Source organism: Narcine bancroftii, chromosome 14, assembly GCF_036971445.1.
Source record: "Narcine bancroftii isolate sNarBan1 chromosome 14, sNarBan1.hap1, whole genome shotgun sequence".
NCBI lineage: Eukaryota > Metazoa > Chordata > Chondrichthyes > Torpediniformes > Narcinidae > Narcine > Narcine bancroftii.
This window is the reverse complement of record NC_091482.1, coordinates 38,258,685-38,275,326: the sequence shown is the minus strand read 5'-3', so window position 1 is coordinate 38,275,326 and position 16,642 is coordinate 38,258,685. Positions and strand designations below refer to the sequence as shown.

Here is a 16,642-nt window from a genome sequence, read left to right as displayed (position 1 = left end):
AAAATTCTTCAAAGAGTTAAAGAAAATAATAAGGAAATTTTTATGGAGAGGGGGGAAACCGAGGATAGCACTAGATAAATTAACAGAATGGTATAAACAAGGAGGCTTACAATTGCCAAACTTCAAAAATTATTATAGAGCCGCACAATTAATATCAGATTTTTATCAAACAAGGGAAAAACCAGACTGGACGAGATTAGAATTAGATAAAATAGGGGAAAAGATACCTGAACACATATTGTATAAATGGGACGAAAAATTGGTACAACATAGAACTTCTCCAGTACTACATCATCTCCTCAATATTTGGAAGAAGATTCATGTAGAAAGAAATAAAACAAATTATCAATTACCAAAACTAATATTGACGCAAAATAAGCTACTCCCTTTTACAATAGATAACCTTTCCTTTAGAGAATGGGAAAAAAAAGGGATTAAAAGAATAGAAAATTGTTTTTCAGGAAGTAGATTCTTATCCTTTGAACAAATGAGAGATAAGTACAATATAACTGGAGATACAGCGCTGGCATATTACCAACTGAGATCCTACTTGAAGGATAAATTAGGAAGCAATTTGAGTTTACCAGAGGGAAGTAACCTTGAATATGTGATTACAGATACAATGTTAATCAAAAGATTTATAACAAATATGTATATTAAACTGCAAGAAAAGGAGAATGAGGAAACAAATGGTAAAACTAAACAAAAATGGGAACAAGATTTAAATATAAAGATAAAAAAGGAAACATGGGAGAAATTATGTTCTGGAACGATGAGAAATACAATAAATACGAGGCTACGTATGATACAATATAATTGGTTACACAGACTATACATTACACCACAAAAGTTAAATAAATGGGACCCAACAGTATCTGATAGATGTTTTCGATGTAAAAAAGAAATGGGAACAACAATTCATGCAATCTGGACATGTGAGAGAGTAGAAAAATTTTGGGATGATCTCAGTCAGATATTAAATAAAATAACAGAAAACAATATACCAAAGAATCCAGAGATCTTTCTCCGAAGTAACATAAAAAACAAAGAATTTGGAATTGATTTGGAGGATGCACAAAAAAGATTTGTTAAGATAGCCCTAGCCGTAGCAAAAAAATGTATTATGTCAACCTGGAAATTGGAAGATAATTTGAAAATACAACAATGGTATATAGAAATGAATAAATGTATTCCATTAGAAAAATTGACATATAGTTTAAGAAATAATATTGAAATATTCGAACAAATATGGGAGCCTTACATTAAATACAATAGCGAAAACCTACCGGGGACAAACATTACCTAAGTTGATGGAAGGAGAAGGAAAGAAAAGAATGGACTCAGTAGAATTTCTGGTGTATTTTTGTTGAATGACAACATTGTCTGACTGGTTTAATGCAACCTAGATTGTATACCTAAAATGGATGAGAGGGGGGGGGGGTGGGCTGGGAGGAGGGAGGGGGGGGGGGGGAGAAAAAGTCACTGTATATGTGTGAAAAAGAAAAAGTGTATATCATGGCTTTTATGGTGTGAAAAATAAAAAATTTAAAAAAACAAAAAAAAACATGAAAACAGAATCACATTTTAACTTATCACTATTGACTTAACTAACCTAACTTAACCCCCTTCTAATTCTAAGTGCATATGTATGTAATGTGTATGTAAGTTCAGAAAAGTTCTTTGATTCATTGTCCAATCTCACGTCTCACTCCTCCAAGTTCACTGGTTCTTATACTGTGCACAGAATTTAACATTTATAAAGTTGACCAGGCTTTGGTGCTTTGAAGATAAATGGTTACCACTCAGGAAGTTTCTTATCAGTTTTCAGAGAGAGATTTGTTGTTCCAGGACCTCCACAACTGATACCTTTTAAAATCAGCCACGTTAGTGTCTTCCAGATGAAACTTGCCCACTCAGGGTATTCCAGATGATAATCTTTCTTTCAGGTCACCACAGAATTCCTTTTTGTTTCTCCTATTTCAAGTGGAACATTATCCAGTCGTCTCCTCTTGCATGAAACACAAGGGTTTTGACTATGCTGAACTAAGCACTCACAACCCATCTTCCAAATGCGGTTTTCCACAAGCTGGCCAGCTTGTCCTGTTCCAATCCTAGTCGCTGCTGCTGACTGTAAAACTGATTTCTCTCTCTCAGAGAAAAAGCCGGTTTTACTCTCTCTGCTTGCAAAACCACATGACCCTCTTAGAACAGCAAGTTTCACTCCAGACAGAATGTGGTTCTGATGAGTTATTTCATCTGTTGCCTTTTTGTAAACAATAATCCATTAATGAAGTTTCTTGGGCATTCTCCAAAACTTCTTCAAAGGCTCTGAGGCCCCGACATGTCTATCATGAGCAGAGCTCCAGTATTTTAAATAATATATGCTTTAAAGTGTTTGTATTTGACCTACACTAAAAACCCTGCTCCAATTTATCTGCTAAAAACATTCTGTCACAAAGAGCAAAGGACCCAAAATCAATCCCTGAGGCACATCACATCACCAGCCTCAATTGGACAGTTATCCACTCTGGCATCTCCCTTCCAGCCACTGTTGAATCCATTTGACTATCTCAAAATTAATACCTAACAACTGAACCTTCCTAACTAACCTTCCACATGGAACCTTAATGAAGGCCTGTCTAAAGCCCATATAGACAACATCCACTGTCCTACCCTCATCAACATTCCTAGTCACCTCTTCAAAAAATTAAACAAGATTGTTTTTTTTACATGACTTTCCACACACAAATCAAGTGTTCCTCATCAGACCCCGTGTATCCAGATACTTATATATACACACTATCTTTAAGAACGTTTTCCATTAATTTACCTATCACAGATGTCAAACTTACAGGTCGATAATTGCTAGGCTTGCTCCTCGAACCCTTTTTAAACAATGGAACCACATGTATAATATGCCAATCCTCCAGCACTATACCCATCCCTAATGACATTTGAAAAATCACTATCAGAGCCTCTGCTATTTCGTCACCAACTTCTCTCAAGGTCGTGGGGAAAATCCCGTCAGGTCCCGGAGACTCATCCACCTTAATACACTACAAAAGCTCCAGCACTTACTCTTTCTTAATCACTATAGTTTCCATAATTACCCTCTTTGCTTCCTTTACCCCACACAATTCAATATCCTTCTCCTTGGTGAATACTGAAGAAATTGTTCAAGATCTCCCCAATCTCTTTTTGCCCTACACACTAAGAGACCAATTTTATCCCTCAATCTCCTTTTGCTATTAACATATTTGTAGAAACCCTTTGGATTTATTTTCACCCTGTTTGCTATAGCCACCTCGTACCATTTAGCTTTTCTAATTTCTCTCTTAAGATTCATTTTTACATTCAACGTACTCTCCAAACATATCCTTTATTCTTTGTTTCTTATATTTATTGCAGGTCTCCCTTTTTTTGAACCAAATTTCCAATATACCTTGAAAACCATGGCTCTCTCAAATTTTTGACCCTCCCTCTCAACCTAACAGGAACATAAAGATTTTGCACCCTCAAAATCTCACCTTTAAATGACCTCCATTTCTCTACTACATCCTGCCCAAAAAACAATCGTCCCAATCCTCTCCTTATAAATCCTTTCGCATCTCCTCAAATCTAGCTTTTCTCCCAACTCAAAAACCTCAATCTTAGATCCTGATCTATCCCTCTCATTATTACATTGAATCTAATGGCACTATGATTACTGGACCCGAAGTGCTCCCCAAAGGTCTGTCACCTGACCTTTCTCATTCCCCAACAGTAGATCCAACAATACCCCTTCTCTAGTCAGTACCTCTACGTATTGCTGTAAAAAACTACCCTGCACACATTTTACAAACTCCAACCAATCCAGCCCTTTCACAGAATGGGTTTCCCAATCTATATGTGGAAAATTAAAATCTCCCATAATCACAACCCTGTGCTTATTACAATATCTGTCATCTCCCTGCAGATTTGCTCCTCTCGTTCTCATTCCCTATTTGGCAGTCGATAATACACCCCTATAAGTGTGACTAACCCTTTCCCACTCCTCAATTCCACTCAAATGGCCTCCCTGGATGAGCCCTCTCACCACGGTAATATTTTCTCTGGCAATCAATGCAACACCACACCCTCTTGCCCCTCTGATTCTATCACACCTAAAGCAATGAAATCCAGGAATAGTTAAGCTGCCAATCACATCCCTCCTGCAACCATATACTTGATTATTATTAAGTCATTTGATGAAGTTAACATCCAAAGAATTATGACAAGATGCAAGTAGCTGTTAATTATTAGAGTTTGATAAGGTGGTGCTAGTCTATGCTAGGCTGAAGTGGCTGTAGAATGCTTTAAAGAGAATGATGTAACGAAATAGCTGTCTGAAAATGGGATCGATAGTTCCTTTTAAGGGAAATAGCTAGAACCTGCCTTGTACACTTAAGAGCTGAATTCCATAAATTCTTTATTGTAACATCTGTTGATAACTCTGCTTGATTGGAATAGCATTATCTGCTAAAGAATGCTGTCTCAGTAAATGAAATGCAATTCCAAATATGGAAAACTTTGATTAGTCTGAAATACATACAGTGAGTAGGCACTCAGAGAAAAACAGTATCAAGTAGAATACTGTTGGGTTCTGTCTCTCCCACCCTGGACAAAATTAATAAATGCTCTTCTGTTTACCTAACTGTGGTGTGCTATCGGTCAGACGCAAACACTCAAAACCAAAAGACTGCACAGCAGGCTTTATTCGACGTAAAACTCCACAGAGCCAGCTGTGAGAGTGTGCTGCTGCTTGCTGTGAACTCTGAGAGTGACTTTGAAGGGTGATTGACACCCGACTGGGTGGGACTTGGTTCACTTAGGTCGGCTGATTGACAGCCGGCCAGGTGTTGTCTAGTCCACATGCTCTTCTTCAGGTACAGAGGTTACCCCCTGCAGTAGGCCATTAATGGGTGCATCCGTCCTGGATCTGGGCCAATGACACCATGTTCCATGATGTTCCCCAGGATGGCGAGGCAGATGGTGCTGAACACGCACTTCTCTTTATTGTACGTTAGGTTCAGCTCCTCAGCCGTCCGGAGAAATTTCTCCAGGATGGCATCGTGGTCCTGCTGGTCGTGGCCGCAGATGGAGACATTATCCAGGTACAAGAAAGTCACCTTCAGCTTGTGCCGGTCTACCATTCGATCCATCTCCCACTGGAAGATGGAGACCCCATTCGTGACCCCAAATGGAACCCAGAGGAACTGGTACAGGCGCCCGTCTGCCTCAAAGCTGGTATAGGGCTTGTCCCGCAGGTGGATGGGGAGTTGGTGATAGGCCAACCTCAGGTCAATTGTGGAGAAGTCCCGGTAACAGGCTATCTCGTTGACCATGTCAGCTATCCTTGTTAGGGGGTAGGCATCCAGCTAGGTGTACCTGTTGATGGTCCATGACCATCCTCGGCTTGCTTTCCCCTTTGACCACTAGAACTTGGGCTCTCTAAGGGCTGTTACTGGACTCTATTGACACCTTCTGCCAGAGGCCACTGCACCACCGCCCTGATGAAGTCTCTGTCTGCAGCGCAATAGTGCCTACTTCTGGTGGCTATCAGCTTGCAGTCTGGCGTGAGGTGTAAGAACATGGGAGGGGTGATGCTCAGTGTGGAAAGGCCGCAGGTTGGCTGGGGCTGGTTGGAAGGTGCACTGTGTAGCGTGAATGGAGGGTAGGGGCCCCCCGAAGGTGAGGATGATGCTCTGTAGGTGGCATTGGAAGTCTAAGCCCAGGAGGACTGCGGCGCAGAGTTTGGTCATGACCAGAAGCCTGAACCAAGTGTATGTCTCCCCCCACCCACCTCCCCCAAGTCAGATACGCTGAGCAGCGCCCGAGGGTATTGATAGTCCAGTCCTTGGCGGCGAAGGCGAGGGTGGTGGGGTGGATTTTTAGCTTTAGTGAGTGGGGCACGCTCGGGTGAATGAAGCTCTCAGTGCTGCCACTGTTGATTAGACACTTTTGTTACCTGTCCATTGATTTTAATGTCAATCGTGGAGCGCCTGAGGTCGTGAGGAACGTTCCGGGTCAGGGTGGTGGCTGCTAGGACCATCTCGGGTCCAAGTCGTCGTTTCCCGATGGCGGAGGTAACATGTGGTCGTCGGAGTCTAATGCAGACATCATGAGAGGTGAGTGTTGACTGGTGGTGCTCTCCATAGTCGTGAGGTGTGGTGTGCAGCGGTTAGCGAGGTCCAATGGCATAGGATGTGTCGGTAGGGTGGGCTGGTCCTTGCCCATGTTGACCACGTCGTCATTGCTGGAGGCCTGGGAGGGCCTCGGTGTCGACGGCGTCTGTGCCTGTATGAGCCAAGATGACAGCGCCATGTGGCAGAGTGAGGCATGGCTGGCCTTCTTCCCTGGCTACGTTTGGTGCGCCGGGGGAAGTAACGTCACGCCACTAGCTGTCGGGGAGGCAAAACTAAGTAGCGTCGTTGTAGTCTTTGGCAGGCAGTGCTGGCGAGAGCAAGGGCTGATCGAGGCGTATGGCGTGCATTCAGCGATCGTTGCCGGTGAGGCTGGAAGTTGGGTCGCCGGAAGTGTCTGTGGGGGGAATGGTATCACCTGGGAATTGCACGTGGTGGAGAAACATACCTTTGTGAAGTGGCCTTTCTTGCCTCACCTCGAGCAATACTGGGATTTGGCTGGCCAGTTTTGGCGCGATCGGTGATCAGACCCACACCGGGACCCACAGTACTGACAGGGGCACTGGGCGCCCGCAGCAGTGACGTTTTCTTCCCCAGCTTGATCCAGGGCCATAGCAGCTGATTGTGCTGACCACAAGGAGGATTGAGGGATCCTGGAATCGAAGGCTTCGGTGTGTAGGGCAGCTGCCTCCAGGGTTTGAACTCCCTCCACTGAGGAGATATATTCTTCCAGCAGCTTCTGCCTGGACGTAGGCTTCCCTTATCAGTCTCGACCTCCCTTTCACTTTCCCCAGATTCAGCTAGACAAGGTCGAGTGAACTCACGAAGTCTCTTAGGTAGGACTCAGCCGCCTCCCCAGGTTGTTGGGCTTGTGAGAAACAGAAGTACCTTCACAGAATTTGCTCGAGACAAAAACTGAGAACAAAGAACTTTTATTATACTATTACAACAATGCAAAGTTGGGAGCTTCCCCTTACCCTGGGAATACACACAGATACTGAGGCTGACCCAACTTTTATACATTTCATTTCAGTACAGAGATACCTTCCCCCCAACATTCTTCTGCCTCCTGGATTGGTTCAGCATTAGGTAATTCTGCCCACGTGGATTCTAACTTATCAGTTTATGTGTCTTTATCATGTCTTTGTTCTTCACTCATTAATCAATCCCTAAGACTTGCTAAAGCTATCTACTTGTTATCCTGTTTTGAAGATCCTTAGTTTATTACACTTTTACATCCCTTCCTCTCATTCCAGCATCCCTTCGCCCTGATTTAACCCATAATACTTCATCTCTAATGAGCACTTGCTTGACTCCTCACATTCCAGTATCCCTTCACCTTAAGTTAACCCATAATACTTTATTCTTAATTGGCACTTGCTTGACTCCTAACATTCCAGTATCCCTTCACCTTAAGTTAACCCATAATACTTTATTCTTAATTGGCACTTGCTTCCAGTATCTCTGAACTCCTAACATTCCAGTATCCCTCACAGGCTCAGGAGGTACCTTGCAAAGACCATGTTTGTGGTAGGTTTGTACATGGCCTTGAGGGTGTTCATCGCTTCTGAGTACCTGGGGCAGTATTTGAAAGCCTGGAAGGCTCGGGGACTCAGCTTGGATCAGAGTAAGATGAGCTTCTTTTGATCGGAGTCCAGGATGTCATCGGCGTGAGCCTCAATGATCAATTCAACCGTGTGCCTCCAGATTTCGAAGTGTGTTTGTGCTTCTGGGTGGCTTGGGTCGAATTCAAGGCTCCCAGCACTCAGGAGCTTTTCCATAGCAGCTTGTTTTATGTTGAATAAATTGTGGTGCAAACACACAAAACCAAAAGACTGTACAACAGGCTTTATTCAACGTAAAACTCCACAGAGCCAGTTACGAGAGTGTGCTGCTGTGAGCCCTGAGAGTGACTTCGAAGGGCCAGCTCAGGCTTATATCCCGGAGGGTGATTGACACCCGACTGGGTGGGGCTTGATGGCTGATTGATAACCAGCCAGGTGTTGTCTTGTCCCCATGCTCTTCTGCAGGTACAGAGGTTGCCCCCGCAGTAGTCCGGTGTGTGTACCACCACACTAACTTGTTAATTGTATTTTGTAACAAGAACATTAACTTTTAACAACTTAACTCTTCAATTAACACAAGAGCAGACTTCCCCAACCAAAAAAAAACTGCTTTCAAGATGAAAACAACTCAGACACAGACTATTAGATATTATCATAATTGAAACTGAGACGGAATCAGTTCAAACTTTGCGAGCTTCAATCACCAAATTTAAAAATTTCTTATGGCCATCTTCCACGGTGACCTGCAGATGAGCAAAGCACATCTCAGTCCTTTCTTATATAACTCATCAGAACATCTCTATATTCTTTTAGCATCTCCATAACTTCTAATCTATTAATTAGAATCTATTAACAAATTCTGTTAATCCTGATAAATCAAATTTCTATTCCAAATAGCTTCACAAATAACATGGTTCTTCTCTTGATAGTAATGAAAATGAAGAATTACTAAATGTGAATGATGTTCCGAGGATGGCTTGGGAACTAAAGACCGATGTGCTCTGTCGAGCTCGGGCTAAGTAGCAAAAAAATCTCTTCCAAACACATCCATAAGTGAGAAGAAATCAGTTAACTTTGCCTTTCTCAATATCTTCCTTTAAGCCCAAGATCCGAATATTTTGGTGTTTGCTCCTGCTCTCCAAATCAACCACCTTCAAGGTGACAGACATGTCGAGTTTCTAATTTATCGAAAAAGTCATTAACAGTTTCCAAACAATCCTCAATTGCTGAAATTAATTGTAGGACATTTTCAAGCTTCAAATCAATTTCTCAATTACTTTCTTTCACTGCTGCAGTTATTTCTTGTGTTACCTCCCAACCTTTTTCAACATGTCTGAGACAAAGTTTGCAGTCAGAGGTGCTGTCTCCTCTTTACCACTTTTAGCAGCTTTGGCTCCTCTGGTTTTCATCATGTTCAAAAGCAATAACGTTCAATATTGAAGGGAACAAGTTTAAGCCACTTTGGTTAAAGATGACTGTTGGAAATGTTTAAAACTAAAACTAACTACTCCCGCCTACATCATTCAGTCATCGTATTTATGTTTCAATTCGTTAACAGCAGTTCAATGTGGATTTAACTGTATTTTTATTGTTTAAAAAAAAATTGAAAGAACATTTGCTGCTTCCCTTCATTCAATTTTCTTTCAGTTCACCTGGTTGGATGCACTCTGTTGCCGTGGGATCTCTCTGTGCACTAGTTCACTGCTGGTCTTCCCGCAGTGACGAACTTCAGAAGGATTTTATGAGTCATGAAGTGTTTTGGAATGTCATAAGACTGAAAAATATGTTCAGAAAGACAAAACTTTCACTGTTTCCAAAAGTTAGGATCCACACCACCATGTTACTCTGAGGATCTGTCCTGGAGTCTCCATGTTGATGCATCACAAAGAAGGCTCGCCAGCGGCTATACTTTATGAGGTGTTTGAGGAGATTCGGTATGTCACCAAAGACTCTCAAAAACCTCTATAATTGTGCTGTGGAGCATTCTGGCTGGTTGCATCACTGCCAGGTATGGAGGTGCCAACACTCAGGACAAAACCCAGAGGGTTGTTAACTTGGCCTGCAGCATCACAGACACCAGACTTCATTCCATCGAGGACATCTACATGAGATAGATTCTTTAAAAAAAAGCTTGTCTTCAGACTCCCACCATCCAGGCCATGCCTTCTTCATTCTGCTACCATCCGGGAAAAGGTACAGGAGCCTAAAGACAAGCACTCAACAGCATCAAGTTCCTGAATGATCAATGGACCCCAGACAGTGGCTTACTTTGACTTTTCGTGCACTATTTTTATTTATTATTGTAAGGCGATTTACATGAATACTCTGTGATGCTGCCACAAAACAAATTTCATGGCTTATTCATGTCTATGAATTCTGTGTGCCCTGCTTAATCTCAGACCTCATCCTCTGGTCTGAGCCATGCAGCAGCAAAATAGACCCTTTGGCCCTTCTTTTTCAACACTGTCTGAAATCCCCTGCACTAGTCCCACCTGCAAGTGTTTGGCCCCATCCCCTCTAAATCTCTCCTATGCATGGATCCAACCAATCATTTTCTGAATCACTGCAATAGTGCCTACTTTAACCACCTTCTCCGGCACCCCATTCCATACACCCTCCACCCTCTGTGTAAAAATAGTTACTCCTCAGGTTCCAGTGAAGTGTTTCCTCTCCCCCCCCCCCCACCTTAATCCTAAGTCCCCTGGCTACTGATTCCCCTACTCTATACATTTTGAATGGTGGGAGGAAACCAGAGCCCCCAGAGAAAATCCATGGAGATACTGGGAGAACATACAAACTCCTTTGAACCCCAGTCCTGATCGCTGGCACTGTAAAGGCATTGTGCTAACCACTACGCCAACCATGCTGGTGAATGGAAACTATCACACTAATGCGCAAGGTTGTTCAGCCACCAGGTGCTATTCGATGTTGTAATGGATGCACGTTCAAACGTGGTGAAAGTAGTGGGAGTGGAACCATCCAGGACCTTGCTGGATTGGGTATCACAGATAAAGATAGGACCTGGACTATCCAGTCCCAGAATCTCATGTGCACCCTTTTAACTTATTGATGTCCTTCCTCTAGTAGGACAGCTGGAACTGTGGACAACATACTTAGTGTGGTCATGCCAGCAGCTGTATCGGGGGTCCCAATCTTTGTACTCGGCAACCTGCCCAATGAAAGCCCGCATTTCCAAATGCCTGCTTCTGTCCCATCCACCAGAGTGGCCAGTTTCAAGCAACTCTACCCCCATCCCCCTGGGTCTCTCTGTCCTGCATCACTCTCCAGGGCTGTGCCATTCACCATGTCAGTCATGCCCTGGATTGATTACCAAAGAATAGCACCTCAAACGTAGAACATCACAGCACCCCACAGCCTACCTCACACCCATAACCCTTGCTTTTCCTTGCATCCATGTGTCTGTCTAAAAGTCTTTTAAATGTCCCCACTGGACCACCCCTGGCAATACATTCAAAATGCCCACCACTGTGTTTTTAAAAAAACGTACCCCTGACAACTCCCCTGAACATTCCTCCCCTCACCTTGTAGATGTCCTCTGGTGTTTGCTGGTCTCACCCCACAAAAAAGTGCTGGCTGTTCACCTGAGCTACGCCTCTTAAAATCTTGTAGACCTCTATTAAGATACCTCTCATCCCTCTCTGCTCCAAGAGAACCCCTGGCTCTGACAACCTTATTCTCCATTTCAGGAAACATCTTGGAAAATCTACGCTGCACCATTTCCATAGCTTCCAAATCTTTCTTGTAATGAAATAATGAAATGACAAAAGCTGAACACAATACTCCAAGTGTGGTCTACCCAGAATTTTCTAGAGCTGCAACATTACCTCACGGTTCCTGAACTTAATGCCCTGACTAATGAAGACCAGCTCACCATAAGACTCCTTAACTGTGCAGACACCTTGACAGATGTGTGGATTTGGACCCCAAGGTCTCTCTGTTCTTAACACTGATAAGAATCCTGCCATTCACCCTGTACTCATCCTTCAGGTTTGACCTTCCCAAATGCATTACCTAACACTTATCTGGATTGTACTCCACCTGTCACTTTTCTATCCAACTCTGTATCCTATCAATAATGTATCCTATCTATAACATGCTACAATGTTCTACACCAGGAGTGGCCAACTCTTTCATTTTTTAATTTAGACAATTCAGGCCATTTCAGCCCAAGAATACGTACTGGGGATGTAGGTTAATAGGGCAGCACAGACCAAAATGGCCTGTTACCATGCTGCATGTCTAAATTAAAAGGTTACCCACCCCTGTCAAACACACCATCCACAAGACCTCCAACCTTCATGCCAAGAGTTAAATTCCATTTTCCAGTTTTGGCCCATCTTCCCACTGATCTGCATCCTGCTGGAAACAGATATCCTCTTCACATCTATGACAGTTTTTTACCCTTCACTCTTGTAAATGCATTTTTATATTCACCTTAATTAGACAATGATCTGGCCTCCACTATCCTATGGAGCAGGAAATTTCATTTTAAATGCATTTCTTTTAATTTTAGAGATACAGCAAGGTAACAAGCCCACGCCACCCAAATACACCCAATTAACCTACAATCCACGTACGATATTGGAGAGTGGGAGGAAACCAGAACACCCAGAGGAAACCCTAAAATGTCACAGGGAAACATGCAAACTCCTTACATACAGCAGCAGATTTGAATACGTTGTTAAATTTAATTTTCTTTTTAAAATACAAACATACTTAAATGCTTAACATATGACAGATTTAAATATTGCCCTTGGCGTGAACCCACTGGTGAGTTATCAAGTTGGATGACCAAGCAAATCCTTTCCCATACATTGCACAGGTGAAGGGCCTCTCAGTGTAAACCCACTGGTGGGTCACCAAGCTGTATGACTGAGTGAATCGTTTCCCACACACTGCACAGGTGAAGGGCCCCTCACCTGTGTGAACACGCTGATGGGTCAGCAATATAGTTGTCTATGATTTGTTCAATAAATTACTAAAGTTGAGTTTTCCAAAGTTTTATTCAAATACACAAACTTCAACGATTGATGTACGTCGTAAATCTTATTATATTACGGTGGTAATATTCACTACAATAATTCTCAAACCATCATCAAAACGTTCAGTCGAGGTTGTTAACAGTCAATAGAAAATGTTGGAACATTCTGACCATCCATTTTGCAGAACAACTAAAAACTCTTATCTAACAAGCAAGCAGAGAAAACAAAGATGCTGCTGGGAGAAATATATTAACAAAAAAAAACAGAGACAAGTGGCGAGAAGAAAACACATTTGACAATCGAGTGAACCACCCCCCCCCCCCCAACCACACTTGGGCAGGTAAAGGAACTCTACCTGGTGTGGATCCGCCTATGGCATGCCAGGCCAGAGGAATGAGTGAATCCTTTGCCACACTCAGTGCAGGTGTAAGGCTTCTCGCCAGTGTGAACGTGCTGGTGGATCAGCAAGTCCGACGATCGACTGAACCTCTTGCCGCACTCAGGGCAAGGAAAGGGCTTCTCCCCAGTGTGGACCCTCAGGTGAGACTTCAGGTTGAACGATTGGGAGAACCCCTTTCCACACTCAGGGCAATTGAAGGGCTTCTCCCCAGTGTGGATCCGCCGGTGGTACTTCAGGCTAGAGGACTGGGTGAAGCCCTTGCCGCACTGACTGCAGATGAAAGGCCTCTCCCCTGTGTGGAAACGCTGGTGGGTTATCAGGTGGGACAACTGGGCAAACCCCCAGCCACACTCAGGGCAGGTGAAGGGCCTCTCCCCGGTGTGGATGCGCCGGTGGGTCTTCAGTCTAGAAGGCTGAGTGAAGCCCTTGCCACACTCAGGGCAGGTGAAGGGCCTCTCGCCAGTGTGGATCCGCCGGTGGGACTTCAGGTCAGAGGACTGAGTGAAGCCCTTGCCGCACTCAGAGCAGGTGAAGGGCCTCTCTCCGGTGTGGAGACGCTGGTGGGTCTTCAGGCTAGAGGAGTGGGTGAAGCCTCTGCCACACTCGGGGCAGGTGAAGGGCCTCTCACCAGTGTGGATCCGCCTGTGGAGTTTCAGGTGAGAGGAATAGTTGAAGCCCTTGCCACACTCGGAGCAGGTGAAGGGCTTCTCCCCAGTGTGGATCCGCTGGTGGGTTTTCAGGCTAGAGGACAGGGTGAAGCCCTTGCCACACTCGGGGCAGGTGAAGGGCCTCTCCCTCGTGTGTTTCTGCCGGTGCAAGTCTATCGATCGACTGAACCCCTTGACGACCTCAGGGCAGGTGAAAGGCCTCTCTCTGGTGTGGATCTGCTGATGGGTCTTCAGGCTGGAGGACTGGGTGAAGCCCTTGCCGCACTCAGAGCATGTGAAGGGTCTCTCCCCGGTGTGAATCCGCCAGTGGGCCTCCAAGTTAGTGGACTGAGTGAAGCCCTTGCCGCACTCAGTGCAGGTGAAAGGTCTCTCGCCGGTGTGGATCCGCTGGTGAAGCTTCAGGTGAGAGGAGTAGGTGAAGCCCTTGCCACACTCGGGGCAGGTGAAGGGCCTCTCTCTGGTGTGGATCCGCTGGTGGGACAACAAGTCCCTTGATCGACTAAACCCTTTGCCGACCTCAGGGCAGGTGAAGAGTCTTTCTCTGGTGTGGATCCGCCGATGGGTCTTCAGACTAGAGGATTGGGTAAAGCCCTTGCCACATTCGGGACAGGTGAAGGGCCTCTCGCCAGTGTGAATCCGCCAGTGGGCCTTCAGGTTAGTGGACTGAGTGAAGCACTTGCCGCACTCAGTGCAGGTGAAGGGCCTCTCGCCAGTGTGGATCCGCCAGTGAAGGTTCAGGTGAGAGGTCTGGGTGAAGCCCTTGCCGCACTCAGTGCAGGTGTAGGGCCTCTCCCTGGTATGGATCAACTGGTGGGTCAGCAAATCCGGCGATCGACTAGACCCATTGTCAACCTCAGGGCTGGTAAAGGGCCTTTCCCTGGTGTGGATCCGCCGGTGGGTCTTCAGACTAGAGGATTGGGTAAAGCCCTTGCCACACTCAGGGCAGATGAAGGGCTTCTCGCCAGTGTGAACCCGTCGGTGGGTCTGATAGTCCCACGATCGACTGAAGCCCTTGCCACACTCAGTGCAGGTGAACAGCCGCTCCCTGGTGTGGGCCTGCTGACAGGCACTCATTTCGGAAGGAAGAGTGGACCTCTTCACTCACAACAGCTGAGTGACCAGGGTTCGGTTAGGATGTGGTCTCAATGCATCAAATCATCAGTGGAAAGAACATGGCATTTGCTTCAGGTTCACACAACTACATCCAGGAAAAGTCCAGCTAATCCTGAAGCACAAATTTCAGTCTGGGACGGAAAATTGTTTTTCAAGCATCAACAGCGATCAATCACTTTTAACAGGCAAATATTTGCTCACTCCTTTAGCGATGTGGAAAATAAATTATTTGACATCACTCCTGTTTAGTTCATCAAAGCCCCTCAGAGGATGTGCTTGTGTTTCTCTCGGTGGTTCTCCCTGCGCAACTGGCCAAATTTCATTGCAGAGTCACTGGTCCTTAACACTTCTATTTGGGCATGTGAATTTCACTGCCTGGCCGGTCACATTGTGGCTTGTCATCTCTTCTCAGAAATAAAGCACATAAGCATCTCCTCTTCGCTGACATGGCTGGCGTTAATGTTGCCTTTAGCCACCATCCACAACTCCTCTGCTTTTATCACCCTGCAAAACAAGTGTACCCATGTCGTTATTCAGAGAAAGGCAGCAAGGGAGAACAGGTCACTTTGGTCCCTGTGGTCAGCTATTGGCTGTATTCCCACCTCAGTCAGAAAGTTGGGACTTTATAGGGGTTAAATGAGCCAAGAAGTTCATTGAATCAGAAAGGTAATGAGAGTTTTGTAAAGGGTCCCAACCTGAAACGTCCTTGGATGTGACCTGACCCACCAACTCCCTGCTGCTTCCCACTGTTCACTCAATATTCCAGCACCTTCAGTTTTTGTGTTCTTCTAGAGAGGGTTTTATTTACTGGGAATTAAATTTAGTTCACTGTCATTTTTTAATCTCAGTCCCAACTGAAACTGTTTCCTAAAGAATGTGGAGATCGGCAAGGTCTGGAAAGCCAACCAGCTCCAAATCCATCCGCCTGCATTTCTCAATTCGCCGGGTGACTGACAGGGAGAGAGCGACTGGCGAGTGGAACCAATGGAGTTAAATGAGGAAGTCTGCAGACGCTGAGGTTGAGTGCTACACAAACCTGCTAGAGAAACTCAGCTGGTCACACAGCATCTGTGGAAAATAAAGGGGAACTTATTCCTTGATGGGCTCAGACCCAAAACAACAGTAATCTTTACTTCCTATGGACCCTGCAAGACTGGCAGAGTTCCTCCGGCATTTCTGTGTGCTTTTATTACTAAAATATCCAGCCTGGGTCTTTGCTCAGGTATAAGCAAAAACAGGCAGGCATCAGAATAAAAAGGTGGGGGTGGGGGAAGGTGCAAAACCGAGGCCACTTGTAAATTGGAGGAAGATCTATTCCATCTGGGCCCTCTCAAATTAGACAGAATTCCCACTCCTATCAGACTTACTCTTTCCCCTACATCTCAGTGGTTTTTCTCTTCTACCCTCTCATCTGTGTCATCCTCTGCCATTTCTGCAACCTCTGCATGATCCCACCACTAGAAACATATTCCCCTCTCCCCACCTTCTACAGGGACAACTCCCTCCATGACTCCCCTGTCCACTCTTCCCTCCCCACCAATCACCCCCTTGGTACCTACCCCATGACTACAGGAGCTGTTCCACTGGTGCCCACACCCCCTCCCATACGACCACTTAAGATGTCATACAGTTCTTCCAAGTGAAGCACCATTTCACTTGTAAATCTGCTGAATCCAGTGCTTCCGCTGAGGTCTCTACATCGGAGGGACTGGACGCAGACTAGGAGATCCCT

General features: G+C 44.9%; 1 protein-coding gene and 1 pseudogene across 8 annotated transcripts in view; one reads left to right on the top strand and one right to left on the bottom strand.

Moving 5' to 3' along the window:
• LOC138750035 (C-type lectin domain family 4 member A-like) overlaps nt 1-16,642 on the top strand; it is a 97,767-nt gene that overhangs the window by 5,862 nt on the left and 75,263 nt on the right. Inside the window, exon 1 of one of the 8 annotated variants that reach the window (XM_069912197.1) lies at nt 1,535-6,146. The exons of the other annotated variants lie outside the window; for them this stretch is intronic. The gene's annotated coding sequence lies outside the window, so the exon portion shown is untranslated. Of the gene's footprint in view, nt 1-1,534; nt 6,147-16,642 lie in introns of those variants that run through there. 8 annotated transcript variants of the gene reach the window in all.
• The window catches only part of LOC138750036 (zinc finger protein 721-like), a 52,304-nt pseudogene that overhangs the window by 33,033 nt on the left and 2,629 nt on the right, over nt 1-16,642 (bottom strand).